The sequence below is a fragment of the Podarcis gaigeae genome, assembly GCF_964106915.1.
Source record: "Podarcis gaigeae genome assembly, chromosome: 1".
Classification (NCBI taxonomy): domain Eukaryota; kingdom Metazoa; phylum Chordata; class Lepidosauria; order Squamata; family Lacertidae; genus Podarcis; species Podarcis gaigeae.
Genome location: NC_139678.1, coordinates 105,480,152 through 105,494,549, shown reverse-complemented (window position 1 = coordinate 105,494,549; position 14,398 = coordinate 105,480,152).

Below are 14,398 nucleotides of genomic sequence, written 5' to 3'. Positions count from 1 at the left end.
TCCCAGGAAGGGGAGTCCACCGCTTTCTGAGGGAGTCCTGCTCCACTGTCGAAGAGCTCTTACTGTCACAAAGTTCTTCCTGATGTTTAGTCGGAATCTCCTTTCCTGTCACACGAATACCCTCCAGAGCTTGTTCCTACTTCCATGTGACAGCCAAAGCAGCTCAAAACTAGTTGAGGTTGAAGTGCAAGATGTCATTTGTACAAATAGCTTTCATAGAGTGGAGATACGTTACAGCCATCACTGTCTAGGTTGCACATTCAGAACTTGCTTGGCAGGTGGAGTGGGGATGGCACATAGGTTCCCTGGCACATGGGTTGCTGTTGCATACCGTGGTACCTCAGGTTACAGATGCTTCAGGTTACAGACACTTCAGGTTACAAACTCTGCTAACCCAGAAATTGTACCTTGGGTTAAGAACTTTGCTTCAGGGTGAGAACAGAAATTGCACGGCGGCAGCAGGGGGCCCCATTAGCTAAAGTGGTACCTCAGGTTAAGAACAGTTTCAGGTTAAGAATGGATCTCCAGAACGAATTAAGTTCTTAACCAGAGGTACCACTGTACAGGGAAATGGCAGTGGAGGCAGTGGGGCGGTTGGGGCAGTGCAAATGTGCCAGCAGAAGTGCCAGATTGGCTCTGCTGGTGCATTTACACCACGCTGACCACCCCACTGCCTCATCTCTCTCGCTCCCAGAAAGCAACAGGGACACAACTACTAAGAAGCTAGCATAGTACAGCCAATGTGATATTGTGGTCAGGGTGCAGGACTATCACCTCCAGTTTGCATGAAGCTCACTGTGTGATCTTGAGTCGGTCCCTGCCACTCAGCCAAACAACCTCACAGGATTGTTGTGGAGATTAAATGAGAAGAGAGAGAAGCATGTCTATGGCCTTACACACCTTGGATAAAAAAGTGGGATATACACGCAGTAAACAAATACATCTTCTACCCTGCTTTGGTTGATTTGGCCAATTGGGTTTGCGTTTTTTGATGCACTACTATGGAACAGATGAGGGGGGAAATGGGTGAGACGTGGGCACAACCACAGCTATGAAGAACACACAACCCTGCATAGCTGGAGCAACTGCAGGGAGAACCTAACAATGAGATTTGACATTAAATGGCAAAATAACTTGAGGCTGTGCAATTGGAAAATGTTTTCTTTTACATGCAAAATGGTGGGCAAGCTTCTTGTTTTCAAATTGCAACTTTCTTATGATTGTGTAAGAATTTCAGGGGCCAGATGTGATCTGTGGCCATAGGTTTGCCAACCCAGTCTAGTAATAATCCTGATTGTTCCCACAGAAACGTAACTTTCTTTGGAGCTGTGGTTCTGAGCACATTCAGTACCGAGGGGGTGTTCCATTCAGTGTAGTTGAACTTTGCAGCCGTGTTCTGCAGAATAAACATCTTTCATGGACATCATCGGAAACTTTATCAGGACTTCAAGAAGAGAATTTGTACCCTTCCTGTCCCCCTAAAATGCAAGCATGAAAGAAAAATCACTTGCGCTTATACAGAGACAGACAGAGACAGAGTATGCTGATAGGTGTTTTACATTTAAAGGCACATATATTCCATATATTTCCAAAAGTCCTATGTCCCAATCTAGCGAATCTCCCCACCCAGCCAGCCATTCAAGGCATCTGCTTTGACAGGATTGCATTTTCTTTTATTTTTATTTCTTGGGCATCAAAAGAACAGCTTTCTGTCTTCAGCAAAATAAAGGTAAATTGCACCTGCCAATGATTTTTTTCCTTAAAAAAATATGAAATGGAGCTGAAGTTGACTTAGGATATAGATCTCTATCCTCTCAGTCATTTTTGTGATATTTTTTCATAAACTCAGCTGCTTCTGGTTTGCCCTCTAATAATACTCAGAAGGCTTATTTCCCCTGTATAACTCTATGTAAACACAAAGTTGAGAGAAGGGTATTTAGACTCATCCTCCAGGAATGCTGCTTTTCAGAAAATGCTTGTTTACTCAAGTCAGTAGTTTTCAAGAATATAATGTGCATTTTAAAATGATAACCAACATCACCATAGTTGTTGTTGTTATTATTATTATTGTTATTATTACTTCTACTACTGCATAGGAAACTGACAGCTTTTTAAAAAATTTAGTCAGGTCCTGGTTCTTCTGGAATTCATAAGAACAGAACATAAAGAGAGCCCTGCAGGATCGGGCAAAAAAGCCCATCTAGTCCAGCATGCTGTTCCATAGCTGTCAACCTTCCCTTTTTTTGGCAGGAAATTCCCTTATTCCAGCACCGTTTCCCGCTGCTTTCCTCTGCTATCCCGGATTGTTAGATATCCCGTAGACTGTCCCTGGGACAGGTGTGGCTGCTGATCCCTTATTTTCAAACCTGAAAGTTGACAGCTATGTCCTGTTCTCTCAGTGGTCCTCCAGATGCCTCTGGGAAGCCCACTAGCAAGACATGAGCTCAGCAACATTGCCCCAAGAAGCCATTCTCCCCAGAATCCATTCTTCTTGAGATGTCACACCCTCTAGTTTCTTAATTTTCCATTTGTATTATATGCCTTTTGAAGAGCTGTCAGAAAGGCATCTCTGAAAATGCTGTTCAGACAGACCATGCCTTCAGGTTGCTGCCCTCTCCTCTGGATCACTAGAAGCAACACCAGAAAGCAAATACTAAAACTCCATGTTCGGTGGTGGCTGCCAAATCTTACATTGTCTGCTGTTTTCCCCACCCCCCAAACACAAATTGCACATTCTTCTCGTTTATAAAGTGGGGAGGTGACTCCGTTCACTTCTCATTACTTATTGTGCATTCAATTTACAATTTATCATACATCATAACAGTTTTTGCTTTGTCAATTATTGTTCCGTTTGATTAATTGCTCCCATTTCCCCATCACTTTGTGTCTCTCAAATCTAAACAGCCTAAAATGAATTAGGATAGCTCCGAGGAAAGGGTTGTATTAGGAAATGCTGCATTCATGTGAAGGAGAAAGTGGGCTGGGAAGGGAATGAATGAATCATGAAGTTGCTCTTCCATCTCTTGGTTGTTAGCATAGACTTATCTGTAATGCAGCCAGTTTATTTTTATTTTTATTATCCCTTTTAATGGAAGCTGACGGTGTAGCAGAAACTATACATCATGGCTATAGAGGGATGGAAGAAGGCAGTGATTTCCATTCCATCCTGTTTTCACCTCAATCAGCACTGTTTTCCTTCTGCTGCAGTTCGGATGCTGCCAAATACAACGCTATCTGTCTCGCTGTCCCCTATTTAACATAATTCTTTACATAATTTATATTAGTTTACTAATCCAACACACTTAATGATGTAATGATTTCCACACTATTCATTTCAATACAAAGGAAATGCAATTTACATGGCAGAGGGAGTCATCAAAAAGATATTGCTTGAGGACTGAGGGCAGGGGCAGGGAAACCACCCACAGTGAATACTGATAGGTATTTGCTGGATTAATTTTGATTCTGGACATGGGGTAAATAACACCAACAATTCCCACTTCTGTTTCCATTTTTTGTTGGAATTCTCTGACATCCCTACTGCTTTAGCATGAAGCACTGCAGCCTCCTCTCTGTGTGGAAGGGAAGAGGGACCAATTTTTGTGCGTGGGGAAAATCAACTGATCTCAGTGTTCCAGCAAATGCTGGGTAAATATTACCTCTAGTGAAGTATTATGGCAGTCCCATTTTTAAGAATAGGAGGTATGAATCAGGGGTGGAGTGCAAATTGCCCATTTGATATCACAAGCTTTTCGGAGTTGTTGCGGGGACTGCGGAAAAAGAGGCACTCTTCTCCACCTATGGTGGGACAGCCCACAGGTCTTTAAATTCGGGACAATGGTTTGTCAAGAAATGACCAAAATGCTCAAATATCCCATTCCAACCTCACCACAGATTTGTTTATGAAATCTGTGGTATGATAAACTGAAAGGGTTTAACTCTCAAAAACACTTGACATAGGGTGCTGATGGCTGCCAGAACATCAATTGCTCCAAAATGGAAAACCTTAGGGGCCTTGTGATTTTCACTCTGGTATAAAAATATGAGGAGTTCAGCGTATTTGTTTGACTAGCTTCATTAAAAACAAATAATTTGGCATCTGACGTTATTCTAAGGGCTACAGTGCATATGAAATAATTGCCAAACGGACTGCTGTTGCTTTAAATTTTCATCCTGCCGTGGCCAACTCCAAATTTACTCACATGGCTCAGGAATTTTTCCTCTACAAAAACAAAATAAAACAACAAGAAGAAGTAAAAATTATGAACAGCTCCCCCTCAGAGACAATTTCTGAACATTGCCAAAGTTCCCCACAGCAGTTAGTATCTAAAATGCAGACCTGGGGGAAAGAGGAGATGCTATCGGCCAGAGCTCTCCAAAGATGAAGAAGTATTCAGTGCAGGGAATGAAAGTTTGTAAAGAAAGTCCTGATCACAGACTTCCTGTAGTATCAAAAGGGAAATTTATGCATCGCCTTTGAGTTCAACTTCTCCATTAAAGCTTTTCCCCTATAATCTAGGGAGTTCTTATCTTGGTGACTTATGATGTTATGGAGGGGCTCATGCATGGAAAATGTCAATAGAAATAGTAACTCTAGAAGGGAAGGGCCTCCTAATTAGTCCCCATTTAGATTTTATGATGGCTTTGAGATCTGCTCATCCTGACAGTGCGCACTCTGGTTACATATTGTTCTAGCCTGAGGGAACCATAGGAAAATCCAGATTTATTGTACCTATCATACCAGCATATTTCATTTGCCATTATGAGCAGCCATCTCGCAATGATGCAGGAGTATTTATTACAGATTAAATTGTAGGACCTGGATGGTTTAGTGAGGTTCTTGAGGTATCATTTATGTCATTAACTGGCTCATTATCAGATCTGCAAATCTCAATTCCTTTTTTCCCCCTTTCCTTTTTTTCATGTCATGCCTTCTGTTTTAAGAGCAGAGCCTTGGTTTCAGCACTTTGAGGCTGCAGTTTGTGAGAGAGATAGTCTGTGTGCATCAGGTTTAAACAGACTCGACGCAAATCACTTGCATTGTTATTTACATGGTGATGAAGGTTACAGAATGCACCACTATGATGGTTTTCAGAAGGGTAGGCAAATTAGATCTTAATTGTCGGAGGGTCATAAATTACAACAAATAATTATCTGTGGGGTTACCTTTAAAAAAAAAGATACAAATCTCTCCGATCTTCAGATGGAATTTCATCTGATCATCTCCCATATGTTTCTTTATTGATTCCTATCCATTAATATGGAGATCTGGGTAGAAAAAGCAGAAGAAAGTACTAATAGATGGGGTAATTTAATTGTTATTATTTAAAAAGAATGGGAAAATGGCAATGTAACCCGTTCCTGGTGTAAAATTAACTATGTAAAAACTATCATATCAAAGCAGGCATGGTCATATTTATTACTGATAATTTACTGTATAAAAATAATGATTCCTACATTTGTGATAATGATTCCTACATTTGTGAGAGTTCTTTTTCTTCTCTCAGCACCCCCCTCCTTTTCACAATAACATCCTCTTGGGAAGCTTCAGTCAAACACTGCCTCCTCTGGTAGATTTAGTGATATTATTTGAATTTATTGTTTGACTCAACTTGTGTGTTCTTACTTGTTGGTATTTGCCCTATTTACTCACCTATATTGCTTTTTCATCAAAGCAGGGGGATGGCATTTAAGTTGTTGTGTTCTTTGGTATTAAAATGCACCTCATACAAGTCCAGAAGCACATGCAGGACTGATAGGCTCTGGTCACAAATGATAGACCAGAAAGAAGCGCCCCGCGGTATGTTGGCTGAAATTCATTAATTTCTCCTGTGTGCAGTTGCTGAAAATGTCCTTGGGTTTTAGGAGGGAAACACGACTACTATACATTAAAATCACTGTGATCTTTTCTTTTTAAAATTCCCCATCTTTATATATTAAGGAGGGTAGTGGGCTTATCTGAAGGACTGATTTACCCCCCCCCCCCATGGTGTGTGGCAGGCTTCTGCAGTCATGTGAAAGTATGCAGCCTGCAATCGATCTGGTTTCTCTCCTTCAAAGAATCATAGACTGAAGGATGTTTCACACATTATTGAGTGGCAAACCTGGGTTTTCAATCAGTGCCTTTGACAGGGAGATTTTCGCCACTCTTCTTCGCTTGAAAAGCACACTACATAATGCATGTACAGCGCTATTTATCACGTCCATACTTTATACACCTAAAAATGTAATGTGTGAAGCGCTCCACAACACTGGAAGTAACACATGAGACATCTAGTGAGTTCCCCCATAAGACGAAACACCAAAATGTCTCTATCCTACATAACAGAAGTACGGCCAGGAGACCAACAAGCCTATCGTATTGAAAAAGCTAAGTATCTCTAGATTTGATTGGTGGCTGGATGGGTTACTGCCTAGAAACCACACGTTTGCCTCCTAGGGTTTCATGATGGAACAAAGGTGGGATATGAACATGACAAGATAAAATAACTACACAAAATAGTGGTTATGGAACTGCCCTATGTTGCAGTTCTCCACACAGCACAATTCCACATGAATCTACTCACACCCAGAATGGCTGCAAATTCACCACACAGTGGGGAAAAGGAATATACATATGGATCTAAGATCCCAGGCCTGTAACAATTCACTGGCTCTTAGCCCTTACTCTAGGTTAATTTTTTTAAAGGAAAAGAAAGCTTGATTGTCGCTTTTTTATATATAAGTTAGTAGATATCTTGAAATAAAGGTCAAGTCTTAAAAGAGAGAGCCTCTAATTGGCTTGAATAAATGTTTTGATTTAGGCATTATATTTGTAATGGTCGATTAGTTAGCGTTACTTTTATCAGGTGAAGTATGTTCTGAAGATAAGATCAGTTCTAATTGGACAGAGTGGCTCATCGTGCTCAGATAATGGATCTGATATGAAAAACAAATGGAGCTGGCAAGAGGCTTAAAGAGGTTGAGGGTTAGTTAAATTGCCTAAAAATATTGATAAAGATTAAAGAGAGCAAATTGAAGTTTGGTACTGAAGCCAGAATACCAGCTCAGCAGGTGTATTCAGTATGTGCAAACAAACAAACAAAACGAGCGGTTTTTAAATGCTAAATATAAAAGATTCAAGCCTATAATCTTCACATTTGAACTTGAGATTTGCAGCACAGAGAACAAAATATAATATGTTAGACCACAATATTTGAAACATTTTCCCTGTTAAATGAAGCTGTTTAGACTATTATGAGCTACAACATTTACAATGCTTCTACCACAACATAGACATACTTCTACTTTAACATGGTGCAAATTAAATGATGCAAGAGTGTTTAATTTCTTAAAGAAGAACAAAATGTAACAACGATCACAAATGCAAATTTTGGAAATGCAAATATTTTGTTTCTATACATGGTGTTGTATTTAAAGCATATATTAAGCCAAAGGCAAGCTATATCTTCCACCGCAATTAGTTTGTTATAAAACAATAATTTGGTTCCAGCATGGGAGACTTTTCCTTGAATTCATTTATTGGCTCAATACTTATTTTATTTTGCAGTTTAGGGCACTTCCCCTAAGATATCCAAATTAATCTGAGCAGATGAGTACCTGTGAGACAAAAGAAAAAAAAATCTAATTGTTTCCTTTTATTTGCAAGTGTGATTTACTTCAGATTGCTTTTAAACAACATGCTGTCCTTCACATCCCAGGCAAAGGCTCCGATAATGTTAATTGTGTGTGTGTGTGTGTGTGTGTGTGTGTGTGTGTGTGTAATACAAGTTCTTAATTCCAATGCTGTCTTGCACAAGACTAGTTTTAATGTTCTAAGTAAATTTAGATACTCCTCCTGTTTTAAAATACAGCTATGTCTGTAAGGAGAGCATCCATAAATACAAAAATGCAGAGAATATTGTTCAGCTATTCCCCTGATAAATGTTTTAAACCAGGCTGAAAATGGATTGCAATTATTTTTTCCCCTCTCCTTCTTAAGAAGCCTCTACCTGAGCTGATGGCCAATTAAAGAGAACTTAGTACTAAATGAGTACGCTTTCACACTTCTGTGTACTATAGGCATACTTGAATAAATAAAATCCATAATTGCTATAAATAGGCTTCTTGATACAAGAGATTCCTAGCTGTGGGTTCTTTATAATGCTTCTCTCCTCAGTCTCAGTACTTGGTCTGTGCAAAATAATCTTAATATCAAGGTTGCTCATTAATCTACATTCCTTTTTTCTTTCCTTTCCTTCCTTTTCCTTTTTTTTTTTTAGATTAGTCTAGACTGTTCTTGTAGCAGGAGTTCTCACTGGGTTGCTGTAGGAACAAAGGACCCAAGTAAATATGCTTATGGAGAAGAAATGACTACTAATTAAACGTGAATAGCATTTATAAATTGTCCAGTTCTCACAGGAAGCCGAGCATAATATGCACTGATATACTTCGTTAGGAAAAGGCAAGACAGATATTCTTTCCCCCCTCTTTTTTTGCTTCCCCCTTTAACATGCATGCACACATTTCTAACCTGTGCCGAGAGGAAAGGAAATTTTTAAAAAGTCAGGAATGCTATTTTATATAGTTTTCTCTCTTTCTTGCCTATAAATGTTACGCATGTGTCCTTTTATTGCATTTACATGGCTGATAAAGACATTTGGGCTCAGTGGTGTAAGGGGCAAGCGCCTTCAGTATTTCTGCACCAAATCCAGATTTCTTTCTCATTGAATAAATATGGTTTGCAGGCTGGTTGGGGTTGTTCTCTCCCCCCCTTTTTTGCTTTGAGTCATTAAAAAAATATATTCAGTGCAGTTTCTGTGTCCTATGATATTTCCCCATTCTGATGGATGTACAAAGCTATCTTTCAACTTCATACAGCTGATAGAAGTGATATATACTGGAAGTGATAGGGAACAAGTTTGCAATGTGTGTGTTATGGGGCTCCCCTCCAATTCCCTAGAGTGGCCAGTCTAACGTTTTGTTGCTGTTTTTTTTTTTTTTTTTTTACTCTTGAATAAGCATTTATTCATTCATAATACACTAGACAACATACTGGATAAAAACTCTCTTGGAAACAGAAAATATGGGAAGGAAAGTGTTTACATCCGTGCACTTATTACACATTTCAAAAGCTGCAGGGCTTGGACTAAAAAATCTCCACCCCTCATCCCTGAAGGATGGGGAGTCATCAATTTTCCTTGGTTGCAGCCCTCCACCCATACCTGGAGCAGATCGTCTCCACACTGTCAGTATTGTGCGGGAGGCATTCAAGTTCCCACCAGAAATTTAGGTTTGCACAATGAGAATGGACCAAAGTGCTCCATCACCCTGGCACAACAGATTCACTTTAAAAAAGAAACAGGTGGTTTTTTGCAGTTAGGAAAGGGATGGGGAAATACAATGGAAACAGGGAATGGAGGAACGGTTAACAGGAAGACTTAGAACCGCAGTGCAGGCAAATCAGAATGAATTTAAGACACTTGCTCATTGTTGTATAATCACTGCATAAACAAATCAGAATGAATGCTCAGTGAAATCCAAAGGAATCAGAAAAGGTTAAAAAACTGATGACAGCTCCCCTTGAAATACAGCCAATACAATAGGCCATCCTCACTTTCCATGATCAGTCTCTACCAGTATTCCACTCACAGTCTATATATCAATTTATCCATTACAGTCATTTGCAACCACCACCATTTACTCCAGATTAGTTAATCCAAAATAATTACTTCCCTTGTTTCCAGACTTGGAGTCTGAGTGTGGATTAGAATCCCATTTTCATCCATAAATCTAATGCATTCTTTTACCAGTCAATAACCACCTTGATTCTGGTGTAAAACTGTGGTTAATAATTTCCAAGGTGTATGCATTACACAGCCAAGTAATTAGAAGAAATGCAGTAATGATCTTTAGTGCCTCGAAAAAACAATACAGTGGTGCCCCGCAAGACGAATGCCTCGCAAGACGGAAAACTCGCTAGATGAAAGGGTTTTCTGTTTTTTGAGCTGCTTCGCAAGATGAATTTCCCTATGGGCTTGCTTCACAAGACGAAAATGTCTTGCAAGTTTGTTTCCTTTTTCTTAACACCATTAATACAGTTGCGACTTGACTTTGAGGAGCAACTCATAGAACGCAGTGTACATAGTAGCCTTTTTTGAGGTTTTTAAAGACTTTGGTGATTTTTGAAGCTTTTCCAAAACTTCTTTTGCAGCCATTTGGTAAGTTAAGCTTTTAAAACTTTTTTTGGGGGGGGTTGGATTTTGGGTTGGGGTGTTTGGAATTCAAGGACTTGGTATTGGGGAGGGGTTTGCAAGAATCTGGAAGCTTGTTTTTCCCCCCTGCATTTTTATGATTTTCTGTGACCCTTGGGGCACTCTGCTGGTTTTTTTAAAAAAAAATTCTGGATTTGAATTTCTGTGTGCTGGGTGGCTGGGGGAACAGTTGGGGAGGGGTTTGCAAGAATCTGGAAGCTTGTTTTTTTCCTGCATTTTTATGATTTTCTGTGACCATTGGGCCACTCTGCTGTTTTTTTAAAAAAAATATGGGTTTGAATTTTGAAATGCTCTTCACAGTATGTGTGACTTTAAAGAGCACTTAATAAACTCTTGTTGTACCAAATTTGGCTTTGTTTGGACTTTTTTTGACCATAGGAACGCATTAATTGATTTTCAATGCATTCCTATGGGATTTCGTGCTTCGCAAGACGAAAAATTCGCTAGACGAAAAAATTCGTGGAATGAATTAATTTCGTCTTACGAGGCACCACTGTATCTCTTGACAGGCCTAAAAGCTCAAACCAAGTTAAATCATAGCCATAGAATTGAAAGCTGTCATGGGATTATCTAACAATTATCATTTTGAAAGATTAGGGTTGGAGCCAACTAAGCCCTACCCAAAGTTGACCTAATTGAAATTAGCCATGTCTATTAACTTCAATGGGTCTTCTCTGAGTAGCACTGGATACCATCCCAAATTTTCAGTATGCATGCAAGTAATGCTTGTTTTCGTCATTGCCTGTGTTTCCTCATGCCTGGAGGTCCACCACATCGCCATTATTCTAAACACTAACTAACAGATTTTTATATTCAACATGGTATCTACAAAAAAATAGATAACCCATATTGTCTTTGAGCCACTCCCAGGAAAGAAGGAGCTTGTTTTTAATGGCAACAGGTTCCCATGAATTCAGCCTAATACCATTACAAGCCAGTCATGTGGTTCCCATAATTAGCTCAGGGAGCAGTAGGTACAACTGGAAATTGACACAGGCTATGCTTTTTCCATAGTACTAAACTAATCATAAGAATTAGAATTAAGAAGCACATGGTTAGCAGGCAGGTGTTTGAAAGTGTGGGTAGGCTGGTGCAGGTAGTAATAATAGCAGAGTCAAGCAGGCCATGTCACCTGAACTGGGACCCATTTGTAATATGGATGCAAAAGTACACAGTGGGTGGTGCTGTGGTCTAAACCACAGAGCCTAGGACTTGCTGATCTGAAGGTCGGTGGTTCGAATCCCTGCGACGGAGTGAGCTCCTGTTGTTCTGCCCCAGCTCCCACCAACCTAGCAGTTCGAAAGCATGAAGTGCAAGTAGATAAATAGGTACCGCTCCGGCGGGAAGGTAAACAGTGATTCCGTGTGCTCTGGCTTCTGTCTCAGTGTCCCATTGCACCAGAAGCCGTTTAGTCTTGTTGGGCACATGACCTGGAAAGCTGTCTGTGGATAAATGCCGGTTCCCTAGGCCTGAAAGCGAGATGAGCGTCACAACCCCATAGTTGCCTTTGACTGGACTTAACCACTCAGGGGTCCTTTACCTTTTACCTTTTACCTTTACCAGTGACCATGCCTAGTCTTACACAGACAAGGTAGACTACTGGCAATTCAATTAGGGTTCAGGCCTGGTTTCAGGATTCAGTCAGTCTTGATCACCTCAATGGGTGGCCTTCATCAAGACAGGGACAGTGGAAGTGTGACCCTGTTATTCTTACAAAGGGCTAGATCCATTGCTTTTTTTCTTTAAAAAAAATGTTTACAGGTACTCTCATTCTCCTACTCATATTGAAATACTGCCCCTCAATGAGGCCAAGCTTAGATTCACAAAATGTTTAGGGGTATGTGCACCCCTGTGTCCCCCCCCCCGAAAAAAGCACTGGCTAAATCTAAAAAAAATGCTCTGCAAAAAAACATTGTAAAGCTCACAATTGAAAATATCATTGAGTTGCGGTTTCCGCTCTACATCATCATCTGGTGTTGATAACACATTTATAACACTGTTATAACACATTTATAACACTGTATTTTGACTAATGTAGCTGAGTCCTAGTTCTCTCAGTGGCCTTTTATACCATTGACCATGATATCGTCCTGGATCAATTGGGTAGGATGAGTATCAGAGCCCGTGTATTACAGTGGTTCTGTTCCTACTTCCATGGACAGGGATCAGCATTGGAGAAGTGTTTTTCAACCCTCTGGCACTTGATCTGTCAGGTTCCAGAGACCACCATTTTGTCCTCAATGCTATTTAACATCTATATGAAGCCACTATGAGCGATCATTAGGCATTTGGGAGAATGATGTCATCAGTACATTGATGACACACCAGTCTATTTCTCCATAACGCTTGAATTGGGAGTGGCTGTATACAGTGGTACCTCGGGTTAAGAACTTAATTCGTTTCGGAGGTCCGTTCTTAACCTGAAACTGTTCTTAACCTGAAGCACCACTTTAGCTAATGGGGCCTCTTGCTGCCACCGCACCTCTGGAGCACGATTTCTGTTCTCATCCCGAGGTACTATTTCTGGGTTAGCGGAGTCTGTAACCTGAAGCGTATGTAACCCGAGGTACCACTGTATAAATATTTTTATAAATAAATAAAAGGGTAAGCTGAAGGCCAGGAGGGTCAGCAGACATGGTAAGCAGAAAAAGGGAAAACACTGAGCTTATCTCCAGGCTATAAGGTAAAAGCTTCCACCTACAGACTTAACAACCAGGGGTCAGATAGTAATATCAACAAATCATAGACATTGCTGGCTCCTTTTTTTGCCACACTTCCCCTGTAGAATGGGAGAGTTCAGGGCAAGTTAGATCTTCCCATATGGATACATAACTCCAGAGTTCAATGTGCACAATAGTGTTTATGGACAAAGACACAACTCCGCCATGTTGAAAAGGCAGCATTTTCATTAAATGCAATGTTCAAGGCTTTATAGTGATGCTTTTTCATTATTTGCAAACATTAGGGATTTGCATCCATGTCATGCTCTATTGAGGGTTTATAAATTTTAAAATATAGTTTTGTGGTTTCATTATACTGTGTCTGAGAGATTTCCACCTACCCTCTGTCCAGAGAGAGAGAGAGAATGAGGATGACTGCTATGCTCTGAGATTTCTCTCTCATTAACCATGTGGGTGAAATGTTCTTTCTGGTTCAACGGTAGCAGGTCAGCTTGTGACCCACTGTGATGAAATTAAAAATGTTAATTGAGGGCATATTGCTCTCAGTAAAAGAGAAGAGGCCACTAACTTGAGAAAGACAAGTTACCGGGGGGGGGGGGGGATTCTTGTATTTTGCTAACTAGGTAACACATCCAAAAATTAGACATGGAAAGAATACAATGCTGGGTAACATTTTCTATTTGTGCTAAGAGAATTTTCTAGGGTGGCCACATATATATCACCCAAAAAGAGGAAACAAATGACCAAAGAAAGAGAGCAAAAGAGGACACATTTTTATACAAAATGTCCATGTGATAATATATATGGGTACAATGCGAATTTAAAACTAATGGCTGTAATTTAAATGGAAATATAGTACAGCTCACTGGGTGATCTGTATCCCTATTCAGTCTGATGGGCAACTTCAAGGCCTCCCCTGCTCCCCCTCCTTCTGGTTGTATATCTTTAAAAGAAACTTGGACAGTCTTTTAAAGACAGGATGCCTTCAGACAGAGGTTTGTTCTTTGTAAAACAGGACACACAACCACCGTACAATTTTCTGCTTTCAGCACTTCTGAGCTCTCCGAAATGAGGACTCTCCAGCTCTGTCCATCCTCCTATTGCCACTAACAGGATGGATAGCCCAAATATCAGCACTGGATCAAGGTTCCTGAGTCTCCCATGTCTATATCAGCCTTTGTCCAAAACACAGCTTGATTCACCTTGATATTTATTTTATTTCCAATATTTATTGAGCACTCCGTAGAAATCAGTTTATACAATCATCAGCAAAATAACCCACCAATTAAAATACTCCAGTGTTTAAAACTCGTCCCTCCAGATGTTTTGGGACTACAACTCCCATCATCCCCGAACACTGGTCCTGTTAGCTAGGGATGATGGGAGTTGTAATCCCAAAACATCTGGAGGGCTGAGTTTGCCTAGGCCTGGTTTAAAACCAAAGCCATTAGAAACACTTACAAT